Source organism: Arachis stenosperma, chromosome 5 (assembly GCF_014773155.1).
Source record: "Arachis stenosperma cultivar V10309 chromosome 5, arast.V10309.gnm1.PFL2, whole genome shotgun sequence".
NCBI lineage: Eukaryota > Viridiplantae > Streptophyta > Magnoliopsida > Fabales > Fabaceae > Arachis > Arachis stenosperma.
In genome coordinates, this window is record NC_080381.1 from 110,244,737 (window position 1) to 110,265,276 (window position 20,540).

Genomic DNA, 20,540 nt, shown 5'->3' on the forward strand with positions numbered 1-20,540 from the left:
CAAAATTGCAGAATAGGTAAAACAAGCAACAAGTACGGTGCAATTATCAGGCCTAAATCCACTAATCAGATCCTAGCTACCTAACCACCTAGAATCCACTACAAACATGCATCTCTATCTAGCCTATTTGGAACAAAAATTGGAAAACGAACTAAAGAATTGCAAGTAGGAATCGCAGAATGGCGGAACCTGGTGCGTAAAGAACAATGATATAGAGCAGAGATGAGGGCAGAGAGGTGGTGGTGGTGATGCAGCGGCGTTGGGGGAAGCACGGCGGCATGATGGTGAAGCAGGGGCAGTGGCAGGGGTGCAGGATAGGGTTAAATGGTGGAGGGTTGGGTGGTTATGATTGAGAAGAGGGGGTGAGGGTTGGGGTGGTGGTCGGCGGTGGTCTGAGGCTGGCCGCGGTGGGGGTAGTGGCGGAGGGGAGAGAAGAGAAGAGGGGAAGAAAGAGGAGAGGGGGGTTGTTGCGGCGGGCCTGGGTGGTTGAAGGTGGATTGGCGGCGGTCACAATAGCCGGAGCAAGGTGGTTGGGTGCGTTGGGGTTTGTTGGTGGCTGGGGGTGGTTGAAGGGGAGAGAGTTGCAGAGGAGTAGGGAGGGGGTTGGGATTTGGGGGACGTGACAGGTTAGGGTTCGCGTGGAGGACGCGATCGCGTGAGTAGGGTGAAATAGGGATGACGCGGGTGCGTGGTCGACACAATCGCATGGTTTGGGTAAAGGATGGGTGACGCGGACGCGTGAAGCACGCGAACGCATCGCTGGAATTTGTGCTAGACGCACAGTTCCAGCGTCGTTTTCGTGCAACTCTCTGTTTAATTTAGGGGGCCATAATATCCATGTGATGCGATCGCGTCGCTCACGCTTTCGTGTGGGATGGGTGTTATGGAAGTGACGCGTGTGCGTCAGGGACGCGTGCGCGTCAAGGACGCGCATGCGTGGGTTGTTTTGTGCTAAACGCACACCAGCCGCATGATTCCAGCCCAAGTTTCTGGGCATTGGATCTTTATGCCGATATCCAGATCACGCGTTCGCGTGAATGACGCGGACGAGTCGTAGGCATTTTTCGCAACTGACACGAGCGCGTAGGGCACGCGGTCGCGTGGAATAATTTTGTGCCAAGGCAAGCGCTCCAGCCATACTTTCGCGCGACTTTCTGTTCACTTTCCTTTTCTTCCTAATGCACTTGTGACGCGGACGCATCAGCGACGCTGTCGCGTCGCGTGCTCTTTCTCTTTTTTTATGCAGTATGCAGAATGCAAAATACAATGACTGTCATGCAAAAATTTTAGGTTCAAACAAAATTCAAAAACAGAGAAGAATGAAGAAGGGACGATCATACCATGGTGGGTTGTCTCCCACCTAGCACTTTTAGTTAAAGTCCTTAAGTTGGACATTTGATGAGCTTCCTGTTATGGTGGCTTGTGCTTGAATTCGTCCAGAAATCTCCACCAGTGTTTGGAATGCCAGCATCCTCCGGGGTCCCAAACAAGGTACGTAAAACCCTTGAGCAGTTTCAAACAGGTTTCCAGGCTCCTGGGGTGTTGAATGTTGGCATAGATTCCAGGATCCCAAACTCTACTTTTACACCCACCTTTGTCTTGATCTGCATTTTTCTAGTCGGGTGGTGAGTAATCTGAATTCTCACTGCAGTGACCAAACAACTTCCGAGATCCTTTCAATTGAGCTTGACACCAATCCTTGCACCTCAAATTGAAGTGTGAAACCTCATTGAACCTCGCATACCAGCTCTGAGTGCGAGTCAATTCCCTTTTACTCTTAAAGCCATAAAGATCCCTAAGCTAGCCATCTGTTTCAAGTAAACCATATTCAAGTGGAAAAGTAAAGATAAAAGCTAAGGATTTTACCCACTTGAAGTTTGTATTGGGCAGTAATGGCCTTGGGATAGGTGTTTCCAGTGGTTTTGCAAATTCTACTCCCTTATGGTCTTCAGTGAATTCCTCCACTTCCATGCAAATATCTTCCGTTTCAACCATGTTTGGATCAAAGTCACTGATATCTTCCTTATCACTCGATTCATAATTAGGAGGTTGGGAAAAGTCTACCTCTGCATCATCTTCGTATTTGATGACAAGTCATCTTAGCCTAGTTTCACTAGTCTTTTTCTTTTGTTTTCAATAGGTTTTATGCATTTTCTTGAGCCATAAGTAAGCCAATTGGGTAGAATTTCATGTTTCCTTTGATTCAATCAATCATGGATAAATTGATGCATTTTCATGAGATTTTGTGCTATAATTGTCATATATTATGAAAGAGAAATAATCTCATGATTTGGAGCATAGCTTTGATGCTTTTGATTGATTGATGATAGGTGAAAAAGTTTTGAAGAAGGTTGAAGAAAGAGGGAATGGCAAAGAGCAAAAGAGGACAAAAAGCTTGAGCTAAAGTTTGCCTCAAACTTTAGCTCAAACGTGAGGAAGAGCTTGATTTTACCCTGGAGGCATCAAAAGTTTGCGCCAACGTTTGCCTCAAACTTGAGGTCAAACGTTGGCACCATAAGAGCAAGAGAAGAAACACCCTGGAGGCCAAAAGCTTGCGCCAACGTTTGCCTCAAACTTTGAGTCAAACGTTGGCGCCACAACAAGAAGACCCAGGGAGCAAAAAGCTTGCGCCAATGTTTGCCTCAAACTTTGAGTCAAACGTTGGCGCCAATCTAGCAAGGAAGGGTACTCTGTTTGAAGCCTTGAACAAGCCAACGTTTGCGCCAAAGTTTGCCTCAAACGTTGGGCCAAACGTTGGCCAAAAAAACTGCAAGGAAGGAGCCATGTTTGAGTCCAAGTTTGAGGTCCAACTTGAGCTCAAACATGGATAGCAGCACAAGAAGCAATCTGCAACAAAAAGCTTGAGTCAAAGTTTGCCTCAAACTTTGACTCAAACTTTTATGGTTCATGGCCCGGTTCAGAAGTGGGTTTCTCCCCAATACCAAGAGAAATCAACAGAGGCTATTGTCAACCTAATTTCATCAAGAGCAAGGGCCCAATTCAAGGCTTGAAGACCATTTGAAGAGAGTGTATAAATAGCTGAGAATTTAAGTTTTCGAGAGCTTTTCTTTTAATTTTGCTGGGTAGTTTTGGAGAGTTTTTGGGTTTTGAGTTATTTTCAGATTCTGAGTCTTGGGGAAGGAGAATTGAATTCTCTTCCTCTTAGTTTTCTTGTTTTCAATTTCATTTACACTTGTCTTGAGTCTTGGGTGTTGAGAATTGAAGGAATTCTGTTTCAATCTCACCTTGAGATCTCCCTCTGTTTTGATTTACTGCAACTTTTGGAAATTGAACTTTGAATTTACTTTTCTACATTGCTCTCTTCTTAAATTTTTTAATTGCTCTCTGAATTTGGATCTAGGAAGGCATTGAGATCTAGACTTAGTTTTCTAGTCTCTTGGGTCCTGAGATCTATTGGTCTCCAGTTTAATTTCCTTGTTTAATTGCTACACCAAGCTTATTTTCATTTCCGTTTGAGATCCGGTTTATTTGAATTCATCTGCTCCTTTACTGTTTGTTTAATTTCACTTTTCTCTGTTTAATTTCTGCAATCCCACATCCCTGACCCATTTACAATTCAAGTCATTTACACTTCTTGCACTCTAAGATTCTGCAATTTACATTTCTTGCGTTCTAAGTTTCTGCCATTTAATTTCTTGCACTTTAAGATTCAGCACTTTTATCTCCCGTTCTCTTTAATTTACTGCAATTCACCCCTTCCCTTTTACATCCCTTGCAATTTAATTCCTGTCAACCAAGATTTCACACAATCAACTCTTGTTCGCTTGACTAAATCAACCACTAAGCAAAAATTGCTCAATCCTTCAATCCCTGTGGGATCGACCTCACTCCCGTGAGTTTTATTACTTGATGCGACCCGGTGCACTTGCCGGTGAGTTTTGTGTCGGATCGTTTTCCGCACATCAGTATTCACTTGGGGAAGATTCCTCTACCTCAAAGACATCACTTGCGGATGCAAGTTCATTGCTAAGAGGACTTGACTTGTAATTATCATCATCAAGGAGACATGCGTCTTAGATTACTTCGTCTAATGCCTCATAGAATACCTGCTTTGGGGGTTGTGCACTATCCTCCTTAGCATCAATTGTAACGTCTTTGACAGAATTCTCCATAACTCTGGATTCCTGCGGAGGTTCGGCATCTCCTAAATCTTCAACCAACTCTTCTTTTTCTATAATGACAGCTTCCTCTACTTGTTCTAGTACGAAGTTATGCTCTATACTGTCCAATGGAGTTTCTAGTGTCTCCTTCATGCTACGTTCTTCATTAGATTCTCCACATGAAGCCGTGGGGGTTTGTTGAGTGTCCGAACATTTGGAGGATAATTGATTTATTGCTTGCTCCAGTTGATGAACGGTTGTATGAAATTGGTCTACTGATTCTTCGAAGCGAACCTATGATTCTTGGCTTGATGGATATGGACATGGTGCATAGGGGAGTGGTGGTTCTTGGGAATCATTGGATTGGTGTTGGGGCGGATAAGGAACATACGGTGGTGAATGGTGAAAAGAAGCTTGTGAGTGTGGTGGTTCGAAGCTATGTTGAGAGGATGGTCTCTGGCATAGGGTGGGGCTTGTTGGTAGCTACAAGGGGGTCCACCATATCTATCAGTTTGGTATGCATTGTAGAATGGTCTCTGTCTGTGATATCTTGGAGGGTGTTGTTGCCTCAAGGGTTGATCATACCCTCTTGGCTCCATCCATCTTTGATTACTTAGACCGTGATGCATATTCCTGTTATAGCTTCCATTTCTTTTAGAAAAATTAGAACCAAACTCAAAGTGAGAGGGGTGAGAATTCATAGTAGCTATCAGAAATGAGAAGGGAAAACAAAAACAAATAAACAAGTAAAAGAAAAATATTTACAATAACCAATAATAAGGCACACGTATGCAATTCCCCGGCAACGGCGCCATTTTGACGTTAAGATTTTTGCTAGTAAAGAATTTTATAAAAATAGTCGCGTTGTAAGTATAGCTTCTAAACCAACAGAAAATTCTTTCGTACAAACGTTTGGTTGTCATAAGTAACAAACCCAATAAAAATAATTAACCGAAGTATTCAAACCTCGGATCGTCTTCTCAAGGAATTGCAGGGAAGTTTGTTTTATTATTGGTTATGGAAAACAGTGTTTTTGGGTTTTTAAAAGGGTTTTGAGCAAGAGAAATGGGTTGCAGAAATTAATAAATTAATAATGAAGAAATCTCTTGGCAAGGTATGAAAACTGGAAATCCTATCCTAGTTATCTTTATCAATGGTGATGAGAATTGTACTTTTGCTCCCACTAAGTCAACCTCTAACTATGAAGGTCAGTTAAGTGGACAAACTAATTCAACACCTAAAGTCCTAGTCAACTCCTTAAGGAAAGACTAGAGTTATAGGAATCTAAATTAATCAGCAAAGATAACAATTATCAATCACGATAAGTTTGACAACTCAAGAGTTACCAATTAATCAACCAAAGCCAATAGTAAATAATCTAAATTATAAATAAGGAAAAGCAATCATAAGTCTGAAATACCTCAATGTGTATTAATTAAGAAAATCATAACAAGAATGGTCCATAAGCTAATTTGGCAACATATATAATTAACGAATAAGAGAAGTCAAAATAAAGGAATATTGAACCTGATATAAAGATGAGATAATCCTAAAATCAAGAGAAATTCTAAATCCTAATCCTAAGAGAAAGGAGAGAACCTCTCTCTCTAAAAACTACATCTAAATCCTAAAACTATGTATGAATGTATGTTGTATGATATATCCAGTATCCCTTATATGAATGGATGGATTCCTCCATTTATAATCCTTTAATCTGTGTTTTCTGGGCTTGGATCTGGGCTAAAAAGGGCCCAAAAGTCGCTGGGGCCGACTTCTGCAAATTCTGCAGATTGCGCACGTCACACGTCCGCGTGGGTCACGCGGTCGCGTCATATGGAGTGTTGCTCTTCCACGTGGTCGCGTCAGTCATGCGTCCGCGTTAGTTGCGTTTCGCGGGTCATGCATTCGCGTCATCCAGGCACTCGCGTCGATTCTCTTTTGCGCTAAGCAAGCGTTCGCGTCGTCCATGCGAACGCATCGCTGCCAGTTTCTCCAAAACTCCAATTTGTCCTTTCCTTCCATTTTTGTATGTTTTCTTTCCATCTTTTAAGTCATTCCTGCCCTATAAAACCTGAAAGTACTCAACACACAAATCACGGCATCGAATGGTAATAAAGGATAATTAAATTTGATTATTTTAAAGCATAAGAAACATGTTTTCTCACATGTCATATCATAAGGAAGGAATTGCAAAACTATGCAAATTCATATAAATAAGTAGGTGAAGAGTTGATAAAATCATTCAATTTAAGCACAAGATTTATCATGAAAAAGTGGTTTATCAAACGCCCATGATACATACCCTTACTGGCGTTAAACGCCAATTCCGTTACCATTTTGGGCGTTGAACGCCCAGCAGGGATGTCCTTGCTAGCGTTCAATGCCAGCTTCCTTGTCTTTTTGGGCGTTGAAAGCCCAGTTAGGGCTTTCTCACTGGCGTTCAGTGCCAGCTCTTGTGCCAGGATAGGCGTTGACACCTAGTAAGGGATTCCTCTCTAGCGTTCAGCGCCAGCTTTGGTGCCAAGTTGGGCTTTGAACGCCCAGTGATATGCTCTTCACTAGTGTTTAACGCCATCCCAGTCTCTCCAGATTCGTTCTCAACCTCAATGGTGATGGCCTTGCACTCTTCTCTTGGGTTTACCTCAGTGTTACTAGGAAGAGTGTCAGGAGGAGTCTCAGGATTCTCTTACTCAGTTGACCAACTTGTACCTCCAAATTTTTTATGGAGGACCTTGTTTCAGCTATGAAACTATGAGTGGTCTTAGAGAGGTTGGAGACTATAGTAACTAAGTCAGAAAGGTTCTGCTTGGGGTTTCCATATTCCCTTGAGAAGATGAGAATAGTGGTCTGTTGTTGAACCTATTTTGGATTCTTCCACCTTGATTGTTGTTGAAGCCTTGCTGAGCCTTCTGTTGATCCTTCCATGAAAGGTTAGGATGATTCCTCCATGAGGGATTGTATGTATTTCCATAGGGTTCTCCCATGTAACTCACCTTCTCCATGGTGGGTTGATCAGGATCATAAGCTTCTTCTTCAGAAAAAGCTTCTTGAGTGCTGCCAGCTGCAGCTTGCATTCTAATCAATTGCTGAGAGATCATATTGACTTGCTGGGTCAAGATCTTATTCTAAGCCAATATGACATTCAAAGTACCAACTTCAAGAATTCCCTTATTCTGAGGTGGAAAGCCTTCAGTAAGGATATTCTTGTTTTTCCAACCCCTAGACATCTTACTTTTGAATAAATATTTTTTATTGATTCTTATTATATATTTTTACTCACGACCAATTGACCAAGTCATTAATAAAAATATTTTATTTTTTTCTATTTTTGTATTAATAATATGTATTTATTATATTTTCTAGTACCTGTTCATTGAATTATAAACTAAATTATCCAATCATAGAGAAAATATTTATAATATCAAAATGTATTGAAACTAAATAAAACTTAAGCATACAACATTCTTCAAAGTACAAAACAAGAATCCAAAATAAATACAATAAAATTCTCTTTAGTTACTACAAGTAATCCTCATCTACGAACCTACCACCATCATCATTCCCGTGTTTAAGTGGTGGTCATGGCAATGGTAGAGGATTGTCGGCTCACAGTTGTTGCGAAGGAGGTGGATATGGGGGAGGGACTAATGTAACACCTTTATTATTATAATGTCACGCTTTCAGTTGCGCCACTCTTATAGTAAATGTGTTATATTATGGTATTAGAGCAATTCGTTCCTATTAGAGCCTTAAAAATAGAACTATGCTTTATTGCATATTCTGAATGTCTGTCATACAGTAGGACTTGTCCTAATGACAAAAGTTTGAGTTTTAAATACATGATTGTCTATTGATTAATGCTGTTGCATCTCTCATGGTATTAGGTTTGACCAACTTAATACTGATGATTTGTGTATATGAAAATACTAATGAATTATCATAGACGAACAAATAGAAATAATAGGTTATGCGAATTACGGGATTTGAAAATGTTAGAAGTTACGTTTTAAGAACTCGTTTCGACGTATACTTTTTATTTGTGCTATGTGACTTGATGTCATCTCTTCTTTTATTATTTTCATTGGAATTATTTGTTTTGGATTTTCTCCTTAAAATGTGATTTGATTACTTCTTTAAATCATACCTTATTGTTTATGTACATCTTTGCCTAATTATGATCCTATCGGATTAAATTTTATATTGAAGTTACATATATTAAGAAATTAAAGTTGAAAACACCATAGTCATAGGGGTTCTCACACTCTTTTCTCTATATTCGCTTTCCTTTTCTTTCTTATGGTTCGGTGACGAATGAGAAGAAATGAAGAAGATTACGGCCGAAGGTAATTTGTGGTGTAAAAGCTTTATTTAGGTGTCAAGTTATATATATATTCATGCACCTAAGTCACATCCCCATTTTCTTTCCTTTTGTTCCTGTAGTGGCTTCGGCCAAATCAAATAAAATGGAACAAATATAATGATATTAGATGATGATAAAGAATAATTATAGGCATAGGCGTCATGTTTCGTTAAAATAAGGGTTGGGTGTCAAGGCCCGGAGATGTTGAGTCTGCTGTTCAAATTATAAATATCTTAAGCGGATAACTATGAAAGTTGGATATATTAAAACATAAATAATAATATATATGATTTACTAATATAAATGACATCAATAACATAATGATAAAAAATATATGATGAAGCATTAGTAAAATTAAGTTCACTAAAGAGTATCGATATTTATTTATATTAGCGGATATCGAGCTCAATAATAATATTATTAACTAAATTCTATTTTTAAATTAAAATTGTCAATTACTCAAGTTAATATATATATATATATGAATTATAATTTTAATTTTAACCACTAGAATTACCTATAAACCACTATGAATTTAATTGAATTCAAATAATTATAAAATTAACTTAATTACTTTTAATAAAATAATTTCTAAAAATAAAGAATTTCAATTAATAAAATAAATTATAGCATAGTTATATTTAGATTTTTAAAAATGTGGATCGTTACAACTAAAGCACTGTTCGATAAGTTGCTTTGCATCTATCGCATAAACTTGTTCATTTGGCTCACTGTGCTCTTCTACTCACAGAATTCTATGCTATATGTGTTGATAGTCTGCTTGAGGCGAGTGATATATGCCTCGTACCTCTGATGATCATGTCTCCACTCCTCCCTCTCTTATTGGTAGTGTGTTTCTATCTTTTGATATCTCATCTTATGTTGCTCTAGTCCATTGGTGGTTGACTAGATATGCCATCTAGCACCGAAACAACAGATAAAAATATGGAGTAATGGTGGTGTAGACACATTCGACCATGTAGGTCCTCCTAAGCTTGCGTCCACTTTTTGTTTGCATTTACACCTCGTCTTTTGTGATAAGTGGATTTTAGGCTCGCTCAACAATCTGAGCCTCATGCTTTTCTGAGGTTCTTACTAAACTGCCCTTATAATATGTTTTGAAAATATCATTATGATTCAAGGTGACTTCTCTAACTAATGTCACCATTTGGTCAAACAAATATTGTGAGTTGTGTTTTCAGATTTATTGCCTATAACATTTTTGTAGTAATTGGCAATTGTAAGTAGACAGATTCTGTCCAAAGAGACCTGCGTACCAATTCTAACATGCAGAAAAATATTTGTACGTCAGGATTAGGTTTCTCTTTCTCCGCTATTAGAGTAAACTGTTGAAACTACACCTGATACTTCATTACTATAAGAATACCTGTCTACTCCAAAACTACCCCCAACTTCTAAACTTCCTTCACCGCATTGAATACAAAACCAATAATTTTGGCTCAAACCCCTTTATCATAATATTAAGGGATAAGTATTATTTTAGTTTCTATAATTTGAGATGAAAAACAAAATTATTCTTAATGTAGTTTTTTTTTGTTCAAAATCATTCTTAACATTAAAATTATTTTTAAAATCATCATTTTATTAAAAAGATGATAAGTTTTAGACCATTTTACTCACATCTCTCTAACCCTATCCTTTTTCTTTCCTTAGGGGTGGCAACATACACTATCCAGATTCACGGGTGTCCTACTTTTCCTGGCCCTATTCAGTCAGAGTGGATAATTATCAGCCCCGATGCGAGGCAGGATTGAGTAGGGTAAAAATCCGTCCCTATTTTTGTTTAATTTATATGTGGAACTGATTTTTGTTATATAAATTGTAAAATTTAATTTTGTTTGCTAAATTTAAATGGTTATAGAAGCGGGTATGGATAAGGCATGTACTCACGGCGCCGGTTAAGATTCACTTTTGTACTACCCATGAGTAGGGGAAGGCGGATTCAATACTGATTAAAGTAGGATAGGTCGAGGTCAGGTAGAATGAAAACCTGCCCCTTTGGGCTCGACGACGACAACTATTGGATCTCTACTATTTTATCGTGGAAAGAAATTTTAAACATCAATATCCTTTCTTCATCTCTAAAGGTAAAATGGTCCAAAATTATCATATTTTGATAAAAGGATGATTTCAAAATTAAATTAAGCTAATGATGATTTTGAAAAAAAAAATATTAAGAACGATTTTGATTTTCATCCTGCACCATGGGATTAAAATAGTACTTATCACTAATATTTAATATCACTAATAGACTTAAACTATGTACATTTACATTTTGAAAATGGAGATCTAACCTCTCAACCTTAAATAATTATCAAACAGCAAACAATTGTCCAAAAATTTGCATAAACCTTTCATAAATGACAGTTTCAAACCCTCTATTTAAATACATTTTATCACACATTCAGGATCAATTTTGAGTCATTTATGCTACAATTCCTCTTATATCTACCAAACAAAGATTGAGTATTTTATTTTTATTGTGTTCAAAATTTTTTTAACAATTTTTGACAAAGCCTCCCCTACGGTTAGGAGATAGGTTAGGAGAGCATCGTTGTTTGCCACAGAAGATTGAGAGACGAATGAAAGGAGGAAAAATCAAACCTGAAGTGTAAAAAGCACTGAGATTGTGATTAAGAATTCCACAAAGAACACAGAGAATGAGAGGCTTAGAGGCTGAGGGTGAGGCTAGGATGAGAGCATCAAATCATCGAAGTGGCTGAGAGCACGAAGAGGAGGACTGAGGAACAGAGGCATTGAGGAGCAAAGAAAAGTTTAGATTTGGGAGTGCAGATCTTAGACTTAGTCTGCGATATCTGAAACTTGAGACCTGTAACACCCTACTACACAGAATTTTACGCTTAAGTCGTAGAACAGAGGTAGTGTGGTATTACAGACCTCTAAACAAAAAAATAAATACATAATAGAGAAGAGGATAATATAATAGGAGCCTTGAAACAAAATGGTAAATAAAAATCGCAAAATGAAAAGTGCAACGCTCAACGGAAAGGATTACTTGCATGCTAAGAAACCTAATAAGAACATGATGAAGATAAGCAAAGGAATGAAGGAAAGCAAGGAAATAGCATAGCTAGCCCCTGACTGAACCTGCGAAGCTAAGGCTGGCCAGAGGATATATATATACATATAAACATACATAGGTATTCCCAAAATACACCAAAATACCATGGTAAACTCCTATCTCTCCGTCAATCTCTAAGAGGAGCAGCATACATAAATTACTTGGAGAGTAAGCTAAATACATATATACATATATACAAACAGAAACCAAAATACACCCAGGGACTACTTTGCTTCCCAGAATCCAGATGCCTAGCGAGGAGCCTCTTGACCTGCATCTGAAAAACAACAATACAATATGGAATGAGAATCGGAGGTTCTCAGCATGGTAAAAGTGCCACGCGTATAATAAATAAGGTCTTGAGAATGCCATAGGCAATCCTAGAACTCCGTTATTCAGTTATCCAACTTAAGTTCTAAACAGAAGCCATAAACTGGGGTAGGTATTCTATATCTACCTAACTTACTCAAGTTCAATCCTAACCTAACACCAAACTGTTTCTCCATTTCCTCCATTTTCTCCACCATTCATAATGCAACAAAAACAAGCAACCAAATAAGTTCACGCATAGGTAATGAGCAGATAGTACAAATAGCAAGTATAACAGGTAGCAGGTGATATAGATCAATTAGGCAAACCCAGGAAATACATAGCAATCAAAACAAACAAATGCATATGAAGCATGCCTGTCCTATGGCTGATGGGGCCCATCTGTCGGTTATCCAACCAACCTGACATCTGAAAATCTCATACTGTCCCCCGTCGCGCATCCCCAAGAGTCTATGCATAGAGTTCACATTCAATTATCATATAATCACTCAATGGGGGCTATCCATACCCGGGAATTTATACGTGCCCGGTCACCCTTACGACGTAGGGTCAATAGAGTATCGAGATTCAACCTGGAACACGAGGTGGTGAGCCACGGTTCTTACCCAGGGAAACTCATATCTCAGATATCATTATTCATAAGCCATAGCAATTATTATCAATACATTATCAAATATCAAGCCTTAACGTTAAACTTTGTCTTCTCAGACCCATGATTATCACTAAGACATCCTCGACACTCAATTTTCTTTTCTGTTTTTAATATAACAAATGAACTCAGAATTGGGCAAACTTTATGTCCAGATGTTCATCTCGGAATAAACTTTCTAACAAACTAAAAATCATAATTTTCTGATTTAACTAGCTTCAGAAATAGAGGAAAAACGCTGACTACTCTGCAGTGCATAGAAACCAGAAAACAGCAGCAGCATATGATATCTAAAATTTCATATAAAATTCAAATTAAATCCAATAGCCTTAAAAATTAATATGGTTCAACTTAACATAACCAGGTTTCGTTTCCAATTGATTTCAGGTCAAAAACATTTTTAATGAAGGAGTTATGTAACTTGGAAGTTGAGTAACTTTCTGCAGAATTCTGTTTTGAAAACCAATGAATATGTCCTCTTCCAAGTCCCATAACTCACTTATTAAAACATGAACAGCCCTGAAATTTAAATCACAACTGATAAGCATAATTAATATTTATCTCCAATTGGTTGCACCTGAATATCCATCCATAATCAGAAGTTATAAACTCTCAAAGTTTCTGATCTAAGAAAACAGAATCTGGCTTTTATTGTATAACGCATCGTAGTTCAAAAATTCATATCTTTAAAACCACAAGCCCAACCATTCTAAAATTTTATGAAGTTAAAATAATAGAACTAAATCTTTATTTAAAATTAGTTTCATTTCAAAATTCATCTTGAAACATTTGCAGCAGAGCCAACAATTTACTGCTGTTTTAAAAATCATGCAGTAAAAATCAGATTCCACGACTACAATTTGAAAATTCACCATAAATCATATATTTAACGAAAAGATCCCAAATTCTCCAGTTTAGTTCCAAATATTTCGAGGTTAACCAGGACTTGGTTTCACGCAATTCCGATCATCACAGAATTAGTTATAGCATATGCAATACCGCCACAACACAATTCTATATCCTTATTAACAAACACCATTCATAATCTTCCAATTCAAAAAAAATCCATAAACCCATTCCCTTCATTCATTCATAAACAATCATAAATCAACTTCAACCAACTAAACAAGCCATAACCACCAAATTCTATTAACATAATTCAACCCTCATTAATGATCTCAAGCTTACATATTTGACACTAGCAAATCATAATCATAACTTCCATCACTAACTCAATTTCAAGAGTGCACAATTAACAATTTCAACACCTCATAAATTCTAATACAAGTTCATCCACCATTTATGCCAACATCATCACAAGACTAATCATTAAATGCAATAATCAATTCAACTTATCCTATGGTTCCTCTAGCCTAAGTTTTCACAACACCGTAAATATTAAACGTGCGAAACTTAAACCATATCTTGGCTGATCACTTAGTTCACCCAAGGCAGCCTCACAACTCAAAATTACAGCCCCTCGAAACTCAATCAAACAGCCCCAAAACAAGCCTTGGTCACCAACAAACCTCCAAGTAATTCAAGTTCAATTCCAATGCATAAACACCCACTTAACCTACACCTAATACATATATATATATGTTCCAATTCAGTTTTTCATTACAAATACAAGATTGAGTTAGGGTTAGGGTGTTCTTACCATACCCATATACTCAATAGCTTGATCCCACAAGTTTCGGAAGCTAACTTGAACCTAGAACACAAAAATTTGACAAGATTCACCATAGGTTTTCAAGTTTACCAAAGAAAGAGGGGTAGAGATTCTGAACCTAATAGGAAGTTTACCAGTGAAATTGTTCGGATAGAAAGGTAGAGCTCGACGCACTGAGCGCGTAGCTGCAAACGGTGCGGCGATCGGTGCTCGGATGGAGGAGTTATGGTGGATCCAAGGTTGTGAGGGTTGAGAGCTCCTCCTCCCTTTCCCAATTCTGTTTATGTCCATTGCATGCAATTGGGAAGAAGAAGAGCTGCTGTTTTGTTTTAATATTTGGGTCTGGTTGGACCCACGGATCTGGTTTGGGCCCCGGTTCAACCGGTTCAATCTTTCCGATCCGATTTTTGGGCCAAATTTTTGAAATTGGTATCAAAATTCTTGTTTCGACGAGCTCTATCCTATTCTGATATTAGTTTTATATTTTAGCTTTCCTAATTAAAAATTTAATTTATTAACTAATAATTTACCGATTTTAGCGGGGTTTACAAGACCTATGCGATCCTGAACTACTCAGGACCCGCGCAGTAGCAGAGCTTGGTGTGGTTGACGTCGACGATGATTTGGTGGTCGTGCGAGGCCATGTGAGCTGCCATGGGAGTAAGATCCAGTGGTAGGGATGTGAGCATGTCCATAACCTCACCTAAAGCTTACATGATTAGGAACAATATCTACAATAGGCTGAGGAGCGGATCCAAGACCTCCTTGCATGCCTAACCTGACGAATGCATAGTGGAGAAAGACAAACAACCCATCGCAGCTTACTGTGCTTACATCTTGCAAGAGTTGGAGTAAATCTGCAAGGGAGTCATCAGGTCCGCACAGGTGGAAATACTGCTGGAGTGGGGCTCGACATCGGCATCGATACTATCGACCCATGAGGAGTGGAAGGGCCAAAAAGACGGTGTAGATGATGTCGTGCATTTAGTTTTTATTATTAATACTTTAATTTGTTGCTATAATAGAAAATAATATTTATTTCTTATTATGTTCAACAGTAAAATAAATATTAATTTTAATAAAAAATAATTAAAAAATATGTTTAGAAATTTTAATTATTTGATAAAAAAAATAATTATTAAAAAATTCATTTACAAATTACGATCGAATTTAATTACAAGGGATATATATTCGCCAGTAATTAATTAATTAATTTTTTAATTTTATAGTTATCTATTAATTATGATCGAATTTACTGGCAGATTCTTTGAGCATTACAATAATGGATAAATAGATTCATCATCTTAGACCAATATTACCATTGCATTACGATAATCATTAAGCATTTAACGCTGTCCATGTAAAATTTGAGCGTAACATGTTTTTTTCGAGCATTACGATATTCCTTAAACATTTTTTATCATCGGATTTTCTGAGTAAACGATGATAAATCTGATAATAATTATAAAATTCCGTGTAGGATGTGAAAGTGTCTAAGTTTGTAAACGAATAATCTATAAGAAAGGTGAATGCATGTATTGGCAAATTTGCGATGTATTTTTTCAAAAGAATTTCCAGTTAGTAACAACACAAAACATATCATTAATTTATTGATGCAAAAGTCTGTCGACAAAATATTACCAACAATGGCTTTACGTGTAGGTGGAATTTGTCAGTAACCTAAAAATCTGTCGATCGAAAAGGGTGAAAAATCGATTATAAAATCTATCGTTAATTAACTATTTTCTTGAGGACATGGGATATCTGATAGTGTTTGGGTCTAAAATGCAGTGCAGATATTAAATTATGTTAAATAGAAATGATAGTTGAACGACTAAATATTTAATTATAAATTGGATAAACTATGTTTATGTTTCTAATATTTTAAAAAAAAATTAAAAATACTCTTAACATTTAATTTGATTTAATTTTGCCTTTAATATTTGAAATTTACTTTTAATTTTATCCTTTATATAAATTTTTTGTCAATCAAATATTTTCTTTCCAATTATACATTTTATAAATTTATAATAATTGAAACTGATAACATTATTATTATTGTTGTTGTTGTTGTTATTGTTGTTGTTGTTGTTGTTGTTGTTGTTGTTGTGTGAATAACCTGGACGTAACTCGGTTTTTGGGAGTCGACGCCGAGTTGCCTTCAACGCCGAGCTATATACTAGAAAGGTCTGAGCTCTTCGCCCAGAGTGATATCACATCACAGAGAGTATGAACAAAGGGGGAGTGTAGCTGCAAAAGGCACTCCGATGCTTAAGGTAGTATTGTGAATTTAGTGTATCTTTCGAGGATAAAATATCATACCTTTATAGGTGGAGTAGAATAGGTTGGTTACGCTTCTGTTAGTCATCTACATTGAAGAGCAATTATTAGAATTTAGTAGGTGACAACATCAGGTCGGACGCTTTTATTTTAAAATGTAATCCGTTGAGTTGAAGCGTAACGCTTCATGCCGAGTTATGGTGTATAATACCGAGTTATGATATCGGATTTGTAACAGCCATATCATAGCCCCCAGGCTTAGCCTAAGGATATTTTTAATAAAGCAGGTTGAGCTTTTCGACGAGCAATAACTCGGCGAGTGGGATAGTTATGAAGCCCCCAATTCAACGTACTTGATTAAAAATGATATTAAATAATTGCTTTGAAAAAGTATCAGTTTTAAATGTAGAGAGAGATAAGTAATGATGGAATTAAAGGGTTTTTCATTTCCAATGCCATTTGGACTGGTGATTTGATTGGTAGAATAGGTGTGGGGAACTTAACCTGTGGTGGTTACTTTTTCTTAACCTCATTGGAATGAAAATAAATTCTTCCCAAATCATTATTTCATTTGCATTAAGAATTGCTTGTGAAGGTTGTTGAGAAAGAAATGAGTAAAAAAGGTATGTGCTAGTTTTCTCCTTTCTGTGTGTTCTGTTTTCTACATTTTTTGAATTTTTGTTGTTGAAAATGGCTTTCGAGAGAGATAGAGAGAAAAAGGACAAAGTGGACTGGTCATATGATTGGGTTAGTGAAGATGTAAAAGTGCATACATCTTTGTTCACATACATGGAAGCTGTGAAAGAGATAGATGTAATATCCTAACTTTTAGCACGTCATGATCGTACCAAAGTGAGGCGTTACTAACCTGTTTTCCTTATTTACTATTTAATATTGAGCCGTTAGTTCGATTTCGCATTTCAATTTTGAGAACATGCTGGAAACCTTGTTTCTTTTTTATTAATCAAACTCATTCATCAAAGGACACCAAGTAATAATAATCACGTAATTATTAATAATAAAAAATATTATACAAAAGAATCCAAAAGAAACTCAGATACAATTCCTATCCCTCTGTATAAAATAAAATCTTAAATAACAAAGACAAGGAAATTCTATGAAAAAAACTCAACACATAAAGTTAACTTAAATAAAACTCATAATCGCCCGCAGCTTCAAACTAAGTCTCCGAACCTGTGTCACTGAAAGGGTGGAAGATTTTGAGGTGAGAACAAACCACTAGTTCTCAGTAGGGAATAGGAATGCCGTAAAAGTAATAAAATAAAATACAAATAAATAACTTTACTCAATAAAACTATTTTGTTAAACCTTTGGAAATACTTTTTATTTTTACTTTATTAACTTATTACCTTCTTTAAATTTCCGAACATAAACTAATCTCAATCAAAACCTCAGTTCCTAATCACAGAGAAACAATAGCACAAGAAACAGATCAACACACAAACAAATTGTAATAAGACAAACAAGTGAAGCAACACAATCACAGAGAAAATACAACAAGCAAAACAAGACCAAATGCAAATGCGCAATTGGTGCACGAAAATTACACTCACACTTTGTAATTCCGCACAACTAACCAGCAAGTGCACTTGGTCGTCCAAGTAATACCTTACGTGAGTAAGGATCGATCCCACATAGATTGCCGGCTTGAAGCAAGCTTGGTTATCTTATTATTTTTAGTCAGGATATCAATAGTGGTTCTTAGTTTTAATTGCGAAAAGTAAAAGAGCCTGAAATAAATACTTGTTATGCAGTAATGGAGAATAGGTTGGAGTTTTGGAGATGCTCTATCTTCTGAATTTCTGCTTTCCTATTGTCTTCTTCTTCACGCACGCAGGTCTCCTTCCATGGCAAGCAGTATGTTGGTGGATCACCGTTGTCCATGGCTACCAGCCGTCCTCTCAGTGAAAAGGGTCCATGTACAAGGCTAATCATCTGTTGTTTCTCACTAATGTCGGAATAGGATCCATTGATCCTTTTGCGTCTGTCACTACTCCCAGCATTCGTGAGTTTGAAGCTCGTCACAGTCATCCCTTCCCAGATCCTACTCGGAATACCACAGACAAGGTTTAGACTTTTCGGATCTCAGAAATGCTGCCAATTGATTCTAGCTTATACCATGAAGACTCTGATCTCACGGATTTGAATTCTCTATTGTCAGGAAAGGCAGTCAAACTTGCGAACCAGGAACCCAAGAGATATACATTCAATCTAAGGTAGAACAGAAGTGATTGTCAGGTACGCGTTCATAGGTTGAGAATGGTGATGAGTGTCACTGATCATCATATTCATCATGTTGAAGTACAAATGAATATCTTAGAATAAAAACAAGCGTGATTGAATAGAAAACAGAAATAATTGCATTAATTCATCGAGACACAGCAGAGCTCCTCACCCCCAACCATGGAGTTTAGAGACTCATGCCGTAGGAAATACAAGTTCAGATGTAAAATGTCATGAGGTACAAAATGAATCTCGAAAAGTAGTTTTTATACTAAACTAGTAACCTAGGTTTGGGTTGAGCAATGAAGCTTTCACGTGTAGAGGCTATTTCTGGCGTTTAACTCCACCTTTTGTGCCAGTTTGGGCATTTAACTTCAGCTTGTATCTTGTTTCTGGCATTTAACGCCAGAATAGGGAAGAAACTTGGTGTTAAATGCTAGTTTGCGTCATCATAACTCGGGCAAAGTATGGACTATTATATATTGCTGGAAAGCCTTGGTGTCTACTTTCCAACGCAATTGATAGCGCGCCAATTGGGCTTCTGTAGCTCCAAAAAATCCATTTCGAGTGTAGGGGGTAAGAATCCAACAGCATCTGCAGTCCTTTTTTAGCCTCTGAATCAGATTTTTGCTCAGGTCCCTCAATTTCAGCCAGAAAATACCTGAAATTAGAGAAAAACACACAAGCTCATAGTAAAGTCCAGAATTGTGAGTTTTTCATAAAAACTAATAAAAATATACTAAAAAGTAGCTAGATCCTACTAAAAACTATATGAAAATACCCCAAAAAGCGTATAAAATATCCGCTCATCACAACACCAAACTTAAACTGTTGTTTGTCCTTAAGCAACTAGATAAATAAAATAGGATAAAAAGAAAATCAAGAGGCAATAACTTCTCAGAGTGTTATATGAAGCTCAAATTCTCATTAGATAAGCGGGTCTAGTAGCTTTTTGGTTTCTGAACAGTTTTGGCATCTATAGAAACTTAGAATTCAAATAGTGTTGTTGATTCTTGAACACAGCTACTTTATGAGTCTTGGCCGTGGCTCTAAGCACTTTGTTTTCCAGTATTACCACCGGATACATGAATACCACAGACACATAACTGGGTGAACCTTTTCAGATTGTGACTCAGCTTTACTAAAGTCCCCAGTTAGAGGTGTCTAGAGTTCTTAAGCACACTCTTTTGCCTTGGATCACGACTTTAACCACTCTGTCTCAAGCTTTACACTTGGACCTTCATGACACAAGCACATGGTTAGGGACAGCTTGATTTAGCCGCTTAGACCAGGATTTTATTCCTTTAGGCCCTCCTATCCATTAATGCTCAAAGCCTTGGATCCTTTTTACCCTTGCCTTTTGGTTTAAAGGGCTATTGGCTTTTTTTCTTTTTCTCTTTTTTTTCACTACTTTTTCTTACTTCAAGAATCAATTTCATGATTTTTCAGATCATCAATAACATTTTTCTTTATTCATTATTCTTTCAAGAGCCAACAATTTTAACATTCATAAACTTCACTATCAAAATTATGCACTGTTCAAGCATTCATTCAGAAAACAAAAAGTTTTGCCACCACATATAAATAATTTGAATTTTTCTTATTAAGAACTCAAAAAACAAAATTGCCTCCTTATTCTAAAAAAATCTGCTATTTTATTCATGTTTAATGATGATGAGAAAAATAGATTATAACTTATTTGGAGATGATAAAAATAAAAATAAAATTAAAATTAAAAATACTAATTACTACTATTCATGTGACTTCTAAGGTAGATCTCT

At 37.0% G+C, this 20,540-nt stretch overlaps 1 long non-coding RNA gene across 1 annotated transcript; it reads right to left on the reverse strand.

Moving 5' to 3' along the window:
* Positions 1 to 11,574: 11,574 nt before the first annotated feature.
* LOC130979074 (uncharacterized) lies at positions 11,575 to 14,519 on the reverse strand. The gene is made up of 3 exons (XR_009086517.1): positions 14,370 to 14,519; positions 14,224 to 14,277; positions 11,575 to 11,861 (listed from the first exon to the last, which is right to left on the reverse strand). It is a non-coding gene; the product is annotated as an uncharacterized LOC130979074 (long non-coding RNA).
* Between the last annotated feature and the right edge of the window lie 6,021 nt (positions 14,520 to 20,540).